Source organism: Panthera tigris, chromosome E2 (assembly GCF_018350195.1).
Source record: "Panthera tigris isolate Pti1 chromosome E2, P.tigris_Pti1_mat1.1, whole genome shotgun sequence".
Taxonomy (NCBI): Eukaryota; Metazoa; Chordata; class Mammalia; order Carnivora; family Felidae; genus Panthera; species Panthera tigris.
The window spans coordinates 27,577,071-27,591,391 of record NC_056674.1 but is presented as its reverse complement, the minus strand read 5'-3'; the positions used below and the strand labels follow the sequence as shown (position 1 = coordinate 27,591,391).

The 14,321-nt window shown below is 54.2% G+C and overlaps 1 protein-coding gene across 5 annotated transcripts in view; it reads left to right on the top strand.

The window, feature by feature from the left end:
- The window catches only part of ZNF423 (zinc finger protein 423), a 271,122-nt gene that overhangs the window by 78,695 nt on the left and 178,106 nt on the right, over nt 1-14,321 (top strand). For 4 of the 5 annotated variants that reach the window (XM_042968554.1, XM_042968557.1, XM_042968556.1 and 1 more), the window contains exon 1: nt 11,391-12,094. The exons of the other annotated variant lie outside the window; for it this stretch is intronic. The gene's annotated coding sequence lies outside the window, so the exon portion shown is untranslated. Of the gene's footprint in view, nt 1-11,390; nt 12,095-14,321 lie in introns of those variants that run through there. 5 annotated transcript variants of the gene reach the window in all.

The following is a 14,321-nucleotide window of genomic DNA, read 5'->3' as shown; positions in this document are numbered from 1 at the left end:
ATTTTTAGCTGAAGACCTTTGTTCAGACCAATTTCCAAGTAGCTTTGGGTTGGAGTGCGTTCTGCTTTTTTCTTTTTCTTCCTTCCTTCCTTTCTTCTTCTTCTTCTTCTTTTTTTAAATCCTGGGCCTATTTTTCCTTTTTCTCTCAAAGCGATGAAATAGTCTGACCCCGGGGATCCCATTCTTGCCATCTCTTTCCCCAAGCCACCCTCTCCCGCCTGACCAAGAAGGTCTAACTTTCCCAGCGGCCTCTGGGTCTCAGACGGTCCTCTCCCTGCCCTCTCCTCGGGTCTTCTGAGGGCTGCAGACTCCCATGGGAGGCCGTATCCCAGCCTGGGGCCTGGTTCCCGAGCTGCAGGGTGGAAGCCGCCATTTTCCTGTCCTCCTTCCTCTCGGAGACTTTGGCCTCATTTGGGGGAGGCAGTGTAGTCTGCTCAGATGCACTCATAGCCTCCGACCTCAGGGTTCAGAGCCACGGTGATGGGTGGGAGAGCAGTAGAGGAGGAGAATTCAACCCACTTCCAAGAAAACAGACTTTTTCCAGGGGAGGCCCAAGCTATGTGGCAAGAACCTCTACAGTTTTCATTGCATGAGGTGGCATTATACGAGCTACCCCCTCACCCTCCTGTCCCTGGGTGGGGTGGGGGTGGTGTGGAAAAGAACAAACCCAAACCCAAACCATGAAGACAACCAAAACCGAACGATAGAAATTCCTTCTCCTTGTGTGCCACAAAGTGAACAGCGAAGACACTGCCTTTGGGAAAGAGGGGATGGCAAACTTAGGTTCTCTAGAAAACCCACCCTATTTGCCAAAATAGATGGCCAACCTCCTTCCGGCACTAAAATCCGTGTGGTTCCAGAAAGGCAGGGTTGGGGGGAAGCGGAGTCCTTGAGCCCCTGAACAGATGTCCAGGGAGAGGAGGCCAGAAAGTCTCCTCTGTGCAGTGATTTATTTTATTTTTTAGATCTATATGCTTTGGCCACATTTATTTATTTATTTCCAAAGGGCTATTTTTGGCGTCTGCCCGGGCTCCTTTGTAGCAAAGCCCCCTTTTCTAGAATTTCCTCTCCTTTATTAGAGTTACAGCTCAGCTTTGTGCGGCCCCGGGGGAGCCGGCCAGCCGCTGGCAATTTCTCTCAGACACCCAATTACCCCCTGACGTCAGTGCCTCCTCGCCCTGCTCCCCTGGGTGCCTGCATTTTTTCCTTTGTAACACTAATAGCTGACTAGCTAAGTGCCTGTCGGTTCCTTGGCAGAGGAGTTGATTGTGTTTTCGGCTGGATACTAAATCCAAAAACTATGTAAAAATGTCAATAGGTGAGTGCACATTGATTTTGGTTAGTCACAGTGATATTTGAGCCCCTTTGGGGACTCTGTCTGGGGAAGTATTTTACAAGAAAGATAATATAACAGAAAATTACTGGAGCTCCGCGGGTCTCTGGTGGGTTTCTTAGGGGCCTGCTAAATTGCTGTAGAATCAACAAATGCTTTATTAATCTAAATTTGTGGTTTTGTTCTTTCTTCTCTTCAGAAGGTTGGAGTTTTAATGATGCCGGCGGCGAGGCTGGGCGGCGCGGCCCGCACCTTGGCTGCCGGGCTGGGGTACCCTGGCTGGTAATGAACTCCCAGAGGATTCTGGGAGCAGGGCGGCTGTGTTCCCAGCCGGCTTCCTGGGGAATGTGGAGCAGGCGCCGGGCCCGCCGCTTGCCAGGCCGAGGTCTGCGCGAGCAGATAAAGTGAGGGGCTGAGGGCCTGGAACAGCTGTGCCGGGCCAGGCTGACTGGGAGCGGCTGATAAGGGTCCAGAAGGAGCCCAGGCGGGCGGTGTGGCACCGCCAGAAATCTGACGGGGTATCAGGACTGGCAAAGAAAGTTAAACGCGGCCGGTTCCGGGGGATGGTTGGCGGACCTGCGGAGAAAGATAATGGTAATTGATGGAATCAAAGTCATAACACAGCCTTGTGTTTTCTTGGCAATTAATTTCCCCCCTCCCCTGTTCCTAACCCCCTGGCATTCTCGGAGCCCAGGATGCCCCGTGAGCAGCCTGTGTGCTCAGATAATCAGCATGCCCTCCTCTCTTTGGCGGATGGGAGCCGGGAAGATGCGGCCGGGCACAGACACAATTAGAGAGACTGGGTTTTAAAAAAATATGGTACAAACAAGTCGGAAAAGAAAGCCCCACTGAAAAGTTAGGGATGTGTCACTCCGGGAGCTCATCTGATCTTACTCTGGAAGGCAAGGAGGAAAATCGATGTCTTTGTAAGAGCGCGGGGCGCCCGGTCTCCTGGCTGGGCAGGACAATGCGAGTGGGGCCAGTCCCTGCACACGCGCACACATGTGCACACGCACGCACGCGCCTCCCACATGGTGCTGCCAGGGAGACTGGGCCGATAATGGGACAGCAGTTTATATGCTTATGCCGCGTACAGATGTGCCTGCCTCTTCTGCGCGTGTCGGCCTGCCCCCCTCTACCTTTTGTCCCTTGAAAGGCAGCCCTTCTCAACAATAGGCTGGCCAGGCTGTTTCCGCGGGCTCACGCTGCCCGCCTGCTCCGTAGGTAAGGCCATCGGCTGGCCTTTTGTTGTGCACACGCTGGGACACACCTGCTTGCAGACACGCGTGAACGCACAACTCTGGTGCTCCCACCCACTCTGCTGCTCAGTCCCGGCTTGCTGGTTCCAGCCGGGGTTCGGCTGTGCCCCAGGGAGCGCCCTTGTCGACTCCAGGATCGTGTAAGCAAATAAAACACTCCAAAAAATTTCCCTGGAGTCTTTTGAAATTAAAATCAGTGTGCAGTAAAACGGCGTGTCAGTCCGGCGTGTGGGTGCAAGCTTCCGAACAACTGGAGATCCTATAAGGGAAGCAATTCGGAGCAGTCTACCTTGTGTTTGGTATATACACCAGGGTCCTACTCGGTAGGTGTTAGGGAGGAAAGGAACTCCCACACATTTTCTCACCTTCGATCTCTCTGGGAGCTGCCCTGCTCCCAGCCCGTCTCCGGCTAGGTGACAGAAGCCAGGTGACAGAGGGACCCAGTGGGGCAGGACTGAGAGGCTTCTGCTTTTATTCTGACCTGTCAGGTCCATCCTGCCCTGCCTGGGTGAGGGGCTGACGTTAGCCTTCCATGGAAGCAGGGCCCTGAGTGTGGCCCAAGAGAGAGGTGTGGGCCGGCCTTCCCGAGCCAGCCTCCTCCCCCAAGACTGGCTGCATTCCTGCATCAGCCCTCGGCAGCTCCCCCAGAGCTTTGTCTCCCCTATAGGGTCGGAGGAAGGAGGCTTGGAAAGGAGGCCCCCTGGTGACTTCTGAGCCATCAAAGCCTGGGACAGCACGCCTCCAGGCCCCTCAGCTCCCCTCCTGAATGGGCTCTGCAGGCCGGCAGCTGTTTTGGGGCCTGGAGAGGAGGAAGGGGGCTGGTTCTTTGTCCCTGGAAGGAGGCCTCCCGGAGGCCCAGGCCTGCATGGCGGGCAGCCACGTTAACCTTCCACCCTGGGGGGAGGGGGCTTGCCTGAGGTCAGGCACATAATGAGGCCAGGTCCCTGGCTGTCCCCTGCCTGGGCTCCTGCAACAAAGGCCCAGTCAGGCTGCACAATGAGGGGGGAGGTGGCCGGGTGGGGGCGGGTAGGTGCCGCCACAGCCGGCCTCTGCGGTCCAGGGTTTCCTTCCAGCCCACCCCATGCTGGGCACTTCAAAGGGGCAGAGGGGAGAGGCCAGCCCGGCCAGGCGGGCCTGGGCCTCCTGCTCCCAACGCTGCCACTGGAGGTGGAAAAACACCTTGAGAACATAGTCATGGAGTCAGGTTTTAGGAATCTGGCGCTGTGGGGAGCCCTTCATATGGGGTCTTTCTCTGGCAGCCTTGTTTCACTTTCTTTGTTTGGAGCCAGAGCTCAATATGGCCCAATTACTTAAATCAGAGCCTTTCAAATCAATAACAGCAACAACAAAAATGGCATCCTGTGTATGAGGACCTCATCACTCCTGAGTGACTTTTCTATCTGCTTGATGAGGTGGGAGGGTGAGCAGGTATGAATAGGTGGGAGGAAGGAAGGGGAAGACCAGTCCTGGGGGCTCAGAGCTTGGCTCTTTTCTCCTGCAGACCCATGCCTTCTCCCCGTAACACTGAGAGCTGGGCATCAGTCAGTCCCCATTTCACAGATGACTCCACTGAGACACCAAGCAAGCCTTTCCGAGACCACATGGTTTTGTCACTCGCCAACTCTGTGACTCCTCTGGAGTTCCTGAACATCCTTGTGCCTCAGTTTCCTCATCTGTAAAATGGGGCTGATGACAGTACCTACCTCATGGGATTGCTGGGGCGGGGGGAAATGCAGTGAAACACCATGTCAAGGGCTTGGAGTGTGCACAGTAAGCACCCCATAAAGCAGTGGCTGTTCTTGCTGAAGTTGGCGGGTCTGGAGTCTGGGCCAGGACTTCTCGGGTCCAAAGCCAGTGCTCTTTTTGCTTCTACCCCAAACAAAAGAAAACTCTGTAAGGTGGCTGAGGGATGACTGGTCCGACCTGCTTGGTGTAGAGTGGGGAAGAGGCCCAGAGAGGGGAAGGGATGGTCTGAGCCGCAGGTGTGGGTGTGTGGGATGCCCGGCTGGGAGCCAGACATGCCTCGGAGGGCCGTATCCTCCTGTCTTCAGCAGGTGTGGGATGCATGTACATGGTGGGCGGTGTTTGCCAGCTTTTGCTTAACTGCGGAGACTCGTTTCTTCACATGATATTGGACCATATCTTGTATTTTGGAAATGTTCATGAGGATTTCCAGAGGCCCTTTCAGCACTGCCCCAAGAGGCTGTTGGGGTCACCCCAAACTGGCCACCTGGTTCCCTTCACCGCCACCGTGGCCTGGAGGGGGTGGCGGTGCCTGTCCTGGAGAGAAGGCATCAGCGACTTTCCTGGAAGGAACGAGGGCAGGGCCTCCACTCCCTTGGCTCGGAGGCCAGCTAGGGTCTTGTGTGAGGAGTGGCCTTTGCAGGAGAGGAAGGCGTAGGTCAGTCAACCCTTGGAAATCCGACGGGTGTAAGGAGATGGGAAGAAAAGGCATGCCAAGGGGCATGCTTGCAGAGGGGCAGAGATTGGGTGCTTTTACCCGTGGGCGAAAAAGTGCTTTGCGAAGTAGTTTGAGGCACAAAAGTACATTTCAAACTGGCCCAAGAGCAAACCTTGGTGGATGGATCCTTGAGAGTTCACGTCCCATGTTCTCTTGTCTTCACTGTCCTCTTGTTGGCTTCACTCTGAGCCAGGCTCTTCCTAAGAGGGGCAGTTAATCTCCCTCCCCATGGTGGCTCCAACCTCACATCTTCCTTGCTAAGATAGAGCTTGTCTTTTCTGACTACTACTAGGAAAGCCTCTGAATTCACTCTGGTTGGCCTAGACCGGTCACGTGCCCACCTCAGGCCAGACTGGTGGCTGGGGGATGCCATTTGGCCAGACCTGGGGGTATCTGAATCACACAGAGAGGAGTGTTCAGTCGAAGAAGACAGGACTGCTTTTGCGGAAGGTGGGATGGACGGTGCACGGGCTGAAAAGCATGGTGTATTCCACCTCCAGCATCGGGAAGCATCCTTTGAACTTTGTTCGTGTGTCATACGGGCTCAGGAGCCTGACTGCCTGGCTTCTAATTTCAGTTCCGCTTCACACTTACTGTGTGATGTTGGGCAGGCCACTTAACTCTTCGTGCCTCACTTTCCTCATCTGCAAAATGACACGGCCAGTAGTCCACACCACTTAGTTTGTTGTGAGAATCGAGGGAGGGATCCCGTGTAAGGCGCTCAGAGTGATGCTGGGCACATGAGAAGCACTTGTGTAAATGTTAGCTGTTACTATTTTCATTAATTCATTCACTTGTCCGTTGAACGCTCGCCCTCAGACAAGAAGTGAATAAGTAAGTCGTGGTCTCTGCCCTTATGGAACTCACAGAGGGAGTCTACGATTATTTTTTATTCATTTATTCAAGAACTATTTATCAAGCACTTACTATATGCCAGACACAGTCCTGGGCTGTGCTCAGGACATAAAGATCAGATACCTTTCCTAAGTCTTAGCTTCTCATCTAAACAGCAGGGATAATAAGATCTTCCGCAGAGAGACTGCATATTAATCCGGCATATTGCCAGTGGGTGGGTATCCGTTTGCTTGTCGGGGCTTGTCTACCCCAGGGGTCGAACTTTGCCCAGCCCCCTCCTTGTGTCCCTTTCTAGAGCCTTCTCCCTTGTGTGGCTGGTCTGTACTTGCTTGCCAGCAAGATGGAGAGGTGGCTTCAGGACTTCTATGCCCTGGCTGCAGGAGGAGGAGGGAGGTCATGCTTGGGTCCAGGTGTTGGTGGTCCTTGGTGGGAGCCACTGGGTCCAGTGGCTCCTATTCCCTGGCTTCACTGAGCCTTGCTTTCTTGAGGGGTCTTGGGCTTGGCAGCTCTGTGCACCAAGGATGCATGCCAGCGTTCTGCAGGAGGACCGGATACGGAGGGAGAAAACCTCCTTATTGTCTCCCTCTGGCCTATGGGTGCGTATACTCACAGGTGACATACTCTGCATGAGAAATGGGGCAGTGGGGCAGCAGGTGCCTATTCCTTACATCAAGAGAAAGCTAAGCAATTGTTCTGTGTCTGCTGCAGGCTAATCATCATTACAAGGCCACTTACTGGTACTCACCTTGTGCCAGCCGCCCTGCTGACTCTTTCTCAGATACCTCATCCTTTAATGCCCTCAGTGTCTGTCTTAGATACATGCTTTGGGGATCCTCTTGCCTATCAAGAAACCGAGGCGCAGCCAGGACACGGCAGAAACCCAAGGTCGTGGTCCCTCAGTTGCGCAGAGTGAGATGTGCACGGACTCTGGCATCTTTGCAGCGGGGAGAGGCCCAGAAGGTGGCATTTTCTTTCTACAAGTTAGAAATTTCAGAGACCAGAATTGCCAAGAGATAAGAACCTTGGTAGACTGGAGTATATCTTTGTACATACTCTTTATATACATATGTATCGACCCTGAGTATATCTTTGTGAGCTGTATTCATCCTTTCTAAAGGACCCCCCCTTGTTTTGGTCTGGCCAAATCCTTCCCCACTAAGGAATGGCCCCTGCAGACCCCCTCATGGTGACTGGAGGCCCAAAGTCAACAGCCTCGGGCCTGTTTCCGAGAAGGAAGTAATCAATGACCCTGATCAGATGCCTGTGCCTCAGGCTGGAGCCGATGGCTTCTGGGGAAGGTCGCCCCCCCCCCCTCCCCGCCCCGTCTCCACACAGTCCCCAGGGTCTGCGTCCAGCCAGACAGGAATCGGCTCACAGGAATTCATTAAGTTTGCCTGCAGACCTCCTGGCCCCTCTCTGGAGCCTCCTCCCCCTGCCCGATGGCTCCATCCCCCAGCCTGCCACTTCCAGCCTCCTGGTGCTGCCACGGCCAGACCCCTGGGGCTGACTGTCCCCCACCCCCCAAGCTGGTTGCAGTTCTGCTGGGCCTTCTCTGGGCCTGGACCCGGCCACATAATTCAGTCTTGGGCCGTGGGGAGCGTAGGGAGGAAGTTCCCCTAGATTTTCTATTTTTCTGCTTTGAAAGCTGGTGGCTGATGTGTCTGTCCTGTCCTCTGAAAAGGAGGAAAATTGGCACAATCTTTCGATCTCCTTGTTTGACAGTCTCCCTCTCCCTCTCACCCTCTTCCACCTGACCCCTGTTTGCATTGAGGCTTCTAATAGGCATGGTCTTGAGTTCTTTTTGGGGCATGAAAAACTTGTTTGCTTAGCCATCAGTACATTATTGTGCCTCCTCTGGAACCTTTTTGTACCTTTTTATCAAAGATAATAATAATAATAATAATAATAATACAGAGAGACAGAGCATGAGCCGGGGAGGGGCAGAGAGAGAGAGGGAGACAGAGAATCTGAAGCAGGCTCCAGGCTCTGAGCCGTCAGCACAAAGCCCAATGCGGGGCTCGAACTCACGAGCTATGAGATCTTGGCCTGAGCTGAAGTCGGATGCTTAATCAACTAAACCACCCAGGCGCCCTGATAATATAATAGTTATTATTGATAGGGTGGGAGCTCTAGAGAGTCTTTGGGAGATGATGTCACACCATGGAAACAAGAGCAGATGATTCAGATCTTGACGCTTCTGTGTTCAAATACTTTCTCTGCCCTATGTCCATGATCTTTGGCAGTTAACCTATTTGTGAGCCTTAGTTTATCCTTCTGTGAAATGGGGCCGCTGAAGCTTTGCTTGCATGGTGATGGGAGATTCAGCGGGGTGAGTGTGAAGGGCCAGCACCCTGCCTGGCACACTGGGGCTGCAGTCGGTGAATTGTGGTTCTGTTTCCTTTGGCATGGAACAGGTCACCCCAAAGAGATGAGATGGGGGGTACAGTAGGGTGTGAAGAGAGAACCTTCACCAGTGGATGGTAGGTGAAGCTGCATGGAGCCATCCAGGCCACGGGAGAGGAGCTGCCCACAGTGCTGTGACTGCCGAGTTACCTTGTGTGACAGAGCTGAGTCCCTTGGGGGCTGGTAGGGTCCAGAGATGTGGCCATTGTAAGGGAGGATCCCTCCCAGCTGTCTGGGGAAGGACAGCCCTCCCAGCTGCTCCTCACAGACCCATCTCCAGCCAGGCCGCCTCCTGGCAACACCCAGCCTATTGCTGCCCTTTGTAAAGTTACGCTGGACGTTCCAGCGATGGCGCCACATGCCTCTGGGACCCCCATGAGTGCCCCATGGTGGATGCGCACTTGAGGGAATACTGACCTCTTCTTGGGCATTCTAGAGGGAAGGGAGGGGACCCAGGCCCGTTGTCCATGTCACGGACGTAGTAGGCATTGCTAAACCCCTGACGGTCACAGGGAGGTGTCATCTTAGGGAGGTGGGCTTTGGGTGTTTCTGGAAACACTCTAGGAGAATTCTCTAGGAAAGCAGCATATCCTTGCCCCAATTCTTTGTCATACCTCACCATCTTGGACCCGTGTTCCCCGCCATCGTACACAAACAGGAACGTATGCCCCTTATCCGGCACCCAAGCCTCTAGATCCTTATCTCTGTGCCTGTGTGCATGGCCAGGATCTCTCTTGGTCCCTGCCGTGCTGGCCCTGGGAGCCCAGTTAGGGCTGGCCTGTCCCAGCCCAGCCCAGCCCAGGCTCATCCTGGTATCTGGAGCACCCTTGCCAGCAGCCCAGGCCTCCGGACCCCCCGGAGCCACAGGATTATCCTGAAGTCTTTGCAAGTAGAAAATCCTACCACCTCGAACTTGTCTCCTGTTCCCATGCCCGCCATCTGTGAATTTGCAAGTTTTTTTTTTCAATGAGTCACTCATTTATCACGTGAATAACACAGTTACACCCCATGGTTTGTGTATGTGTTTTAAGAATGTCAGTGATTTATTTAAATCATTAGATGTTTTAAATGTGCCGCTGTTTTGTCACCCTGTCCTGGCATTTCTTCATTTATGACACACACCTGGATTCTCCTAACTGGGGAAGACCCGAGCCTCCCTCAGCCTCCGAGAGAGCCCCCCGGGCCGCCAGCAAGGCCTCTTCTGAATGGGCTCCCGCATGGGGCCTGTAGGTGGTCTCCTGGGCCCAAGACTCGATGGACTTCCCTCCGCTTTTGAGAAAGAGGGCGGGTTCCCATGTGCCTTTTCTGTCGAAATTATCTCCCTAGCTCCTCCCCTCGATACAAAAGGCCCAAGTCTGGGTCCAGAGTAAGTTATTTGTAATGCATTTTTAGAGTCCATATTGCAATATTAGCCATGACTGTCTGCTGTGTAGAAAAAGGGGGAGTCTGCGTTTGAAGTCTAATCCAGCTTCTACTTAAGCTCAGTCCCTGGGCAATCCTTTTTTCTGCCGCTGAGCTCAAACAGCCGGTCCTCAGGTTTGATCTGCTGCCCCACGGAGCCCTGCCCAATGTGAATTTGAAGAGTTTTTTTTTTTCCCCCTCTCAACCAGGGAGACTTGCAAAAAAAAAAAAAAAAAAAAAAAAAGTCACCATGGTCCACGGCATCCGCTCCCACGGTGGGTCCCTGGGTCCCTCCCGGAGTCCCTGTGGCCTCCGGCCTCCAGAGGGGGCCAGTGCCCCTTCCTTGGGGTCTCCGAGGAGCCCCTTTGAGCTCTCGCTGCTGGTGGACAGCGAGCCCTGGGGAGTCCGGGAGTCCTGTCTGGCATGTGGGGGGCCGAGCAAAAGGAGGGAAAAAAGGGAGGGAAATGAAAGGCGTGAGTTTGTCGGGAACTGGTGCTGGTGGTGGAAACAGGAGCCGCAGCAGGACGGAACCTGGTGGCCTTCAAAACTTTTCTTCTCCCCTCTCGCCACACGACTCGGAGGAGGCAGGCAGTAATTAAAGGCCCCCCTGGCTCCTCATTTTCTGTGCCCATGGCTTTGATCTGGCTCATGTTGGGCGGCTATTTTCATTGTTCCTGCTTTTCTTTCATTCTTTTTTGATGGCAGAAATGATGATCTTTGATTCCAGAGTCGGAGGTGGGCAGGAGAGTGTTACAGGTCTTACATAATGCATCTTTCACATCTTATTTTTAAACACGGGCATAATCAGGGCTGGGCCGAGGCTGGGCTTGATTTTACCCGTGTTCAGGGAGAGGCGGTCGCCTGCCCTGCGGTGCTGGCCCGGGGGTAGGTGGGGACAGGCAGTCCTGTGCAACTGAATGAAAATTACTAGAGGAAGCGTTTTCCCCTCCACCCCTTTCTAAATATAACCTGGAGGGAGTTTTTCCTAATTGTTCCCTTATGGCCGGAGATGTGCTGAGAGCGAGCAGGACAGGGAAGGCTTAGCCCGCGTAGCTGGGCTTCTCTCGGCAACACCGTGGGAGGCCCACACACTGTTTATTAGTGGATGTTAATAAACTATAAGGGACAAGCCGCAGGAGGAGGTATATGAACCAGTAAGGTATATGAACCAGGATGAAATGGAGATGCTGGGCAGACGGGGGAGGTGGGCGGCGGGGGGGGGGGCGGGTGTCACCATCTCAAATGTCTGTACCCCCATCCCAGCTCCTCAGCTCCCACTGAGCAGATGCAGAGAACCTCCCAGAGTAGGCCCTGTGGGCTGGGCAGAGATGAGAACAGGGCAGAGATGGCCCTGATTGGGAGAAGTCTGTGCCGGGGCCTGGCGTGTGGCTAAGTTGGGGATTGCAAGCTGGGGTGGTGGTGGGGGCTGGGCAGGGTGGGACGGGGCGATGGAGATTGCGTGCCCACTGGGGGTACAGCTGGGCCTCAGCTCCTGGTGCTCACTGCTGGGCTGGGGGCTGGGCCCGCTATTGCCCAAGCTTCCTTCCATATTTCCAAGAGAAGCCAGGAATTCAGGTTGTCAAGGGTTGAAATTCGGGTTGAGATGAGATGGGAAAATTTCTTGGTCGGAAGACAGTAAAGGCGAAGCCTGGGAGGTGGGACAGCCTTGGGTGGAGAGGTAGGGAGGGGGTGCCCAGGGCACCGGGCTGTAGGAGCACACGGAGAGCTAGGCGGAAGGGCGGGGAGGGGCTTGACCATCGTTCCACAGTCTCTTCGTGGGACAGACTGGGAGGCTGGTGGCCTGAGAATGGCTGCAGGAGGCCTTCCTGGCAGTGAGCTCCGCTGGGCTGGGCAGGTTCTGCACACGGTGTCTGAGGCCGCATGTCACTGCCACCGAGTGTTTGGTGCTCGTGAGGGTGTGGACACATCCTGCTACCATGGAACAGACCCTCGTAAGAATTGCCTTGTTCTTTGGACAGTGCTCATGGTGCATTTCCTCCGAGGGTCCGTGGCTGGCCTTCCTGCCTACCTACCCCAGGCTTAAGTCCCAGGTTCTTCAGACAGTGATGTTTCCATAGATATTTATTGAGCACCTACTGTGACCATACAATGGTCAGCAAGTCAGGCCTAGTGCACAAGGGAGGACAATGGACAAATTGTCACATCGCTACATGTGGCATTAGAGGCATGTGGGTGTCTGGAAGGAAGAGTGTGAGACACGAGAGAGAAGCAGAGGCTTCTCTGAAGAAGTGATGTTGAAGTGAGGTGGGAGAGTGCACAGAAATAACGGGGATGGCAGTCCAGAGAGGAGCTGCAAAGACCCCAACGCAGGCGGGCGTGTGGAAGTTGGAGGACCGTCGGCAGGCAGTACTGGGGAGCGTGGTGAGCAATGGGGTGCTCTATGGAGAGGGGTGGGGGCTGACCCCTGAACAGCCTTGTGGGCCAAGGTAGGGGTGCTGGGGGGTGAGGAAGATGGGTGTGGGCTGGGTGGGGAAGCCGAGGAGATGGTGCAGGTGGTGGAAGTGGAGATAGAACAAAGAGCACATTCGAGAGCTTTTTAGATGGCAAAATCGACAGGAGTTGGGGATGGACTAGAAGCTGGGGGCAAGGGAGGGTGGGGTGCTAGGGAGACTCTTGGGGTTCTTGCTTGGGCAGGGTGAACGGAGAGGTCTTCCCTGAAGTGGGGAGGCCTGGAGGAGGAGCAGGACTGTGGTGGAGGGGTCTGTCCCCTGTTCTGGCAGCACTGGACCAGGCCAGGGTCCTGGAGGCGAAGCTGGTGAGGACAGCGTGGTGCCAGTCCAAGGAGCCAGAGCTGGCTGCCCCGCAAGACCCCACCCTGCCTGAGGGCCGGGACTGCCCCTGCTCTGTCCCCAGTTGAGCCCAGTTAGTGTGTGTTGGGGAGCCTGCACCAGGAGGCCACAGAGCACTTCAGACATGTTGGGACCAGGTGCTACTTGACCCTCGAAGACTTTGCCCTGGGCTGCCTCCTTCCCCGCCTTCTAGAGGGAGGCCCACTGCTGGCCCTTGAGCTTGTGTACCTGGCTGGCTGGGCTGCATGGTGTTCGGATGGGAGCGGCCTGTCCAGGTTTCCTTGCTCCCTTGTAAATCCTCTTGGCGGGCCAGGCCAGGCCTCTGAGGCTGGGGAGAGCAGGCCGCCGGGTTGATGGTGCCTTTCTGGGCTGATGCAGCAAAGCTGTATGTTTCCACCTGCCGTCCAAGCTGCACACAAATCTGCTTTGCCTGGTGTGTACAGAGCCTGGTGGCCGACCCTTGACTCTCCACCACCTGACAGGACACCTCCATTTATGACCCACTGCTCTCTGCAGCTCCCTCTTGCAGTTGGGGTGGAGTGGGAGGGGATCCTGCTTAGCCTGGTGGGTGGGGCCTAGAAGGGGCTCCTGTTGCGGAAGGATTTCTGGGTAGTGGGATCCTCTGGGAAGACGGGGCTCCCAGATGGGTTTCAATTATTCACAAGCTGAATTTCTGCCGTCAGTTCAAGATGGCTCCCCCAGATTTGCTCCGTGGAGTCCAGCCGATGTCAAGGGATCACTCATATCCTGACCAGCACCTTGAGAGGCCCAACTTCTCTTTTTCATCATCATCCCCAAAGTAGAGTTTCCAAGAGAAGCATGACCAGGTCTGGGCAGACCATGGGGAGGCCAGTGTACCATGTATATGGATGATTTTCTTGCTTGCGGCCTGGGGTCTTTTCATCTCTGCCCCATTTCTCTCACCACCCAACCTTTGGGCTGATTAATGGCATGAACTTCCTCATGATAGTTTATAAAAATCCCTTTGATTCACCCTAGAGCAATTGGAGAATTTGAATATCTATAATATGGGGCTCCTTGGTGGCTCAGTTCATTGAGCATCTGACTCTTGGTTTCAGCTCAGGTCATGATCCCAGGGTCGTGGAATCAAGCCCTATGTGAGGCTTCTCCAAGTGTGTGGAGCCTGCTTGGGATTCTCTGTCTCTGTCTCTCTCTCCTCCCCCCCCCCCCCCGCCCCACTCATGCGTGCACTCTTTCTCTCTCTCTCTCTCTCTCTCTCTCTCTCAAATAAATAAATAAATAAATAAATAAATAAATAAATAAATATTCCTGATATATCTAGCCATGTTATTATAGTTTTATAACCTGAGAATTCAGTAGGTGAATGAAAGGCAACAGTTGAATTTTGAGAAAAAAAATCCTCATTATTCAAACACCCTATTTTCCTGTTTTTATCCTTTCTTTTAGTCCTTGTCCTCACACATGTGGGTTCACAGGATTATAACCAGAGGGAATCTGCTATTCTCTGCTCTCTTGTCCAGTGAGGTCATGGTCTGACTCGCCTTTAGAGTCTGTGGTCCCTATAGCTGCTCTTAACGTCTGCATGAAGATCTACTTTATGTGGCTAAAGTACTCGGCATCACTCCCAGCACACTGGGATTTCCCAGGCTTTTCTTCCTCCAAGTTTCCTTCGGACCCTGGGCCTCCCTGGGGGACTGTTCTCAATGTGCCTTGTGGTAGAGAGGAAGGAGCTCTGAATTTGGGGTGGGGAGAACTGAGTCCTGGTGCTGGGTTGCCACTGACCTGCTATGAGTGAACTTGGCCCTTTGTTTCTCTGG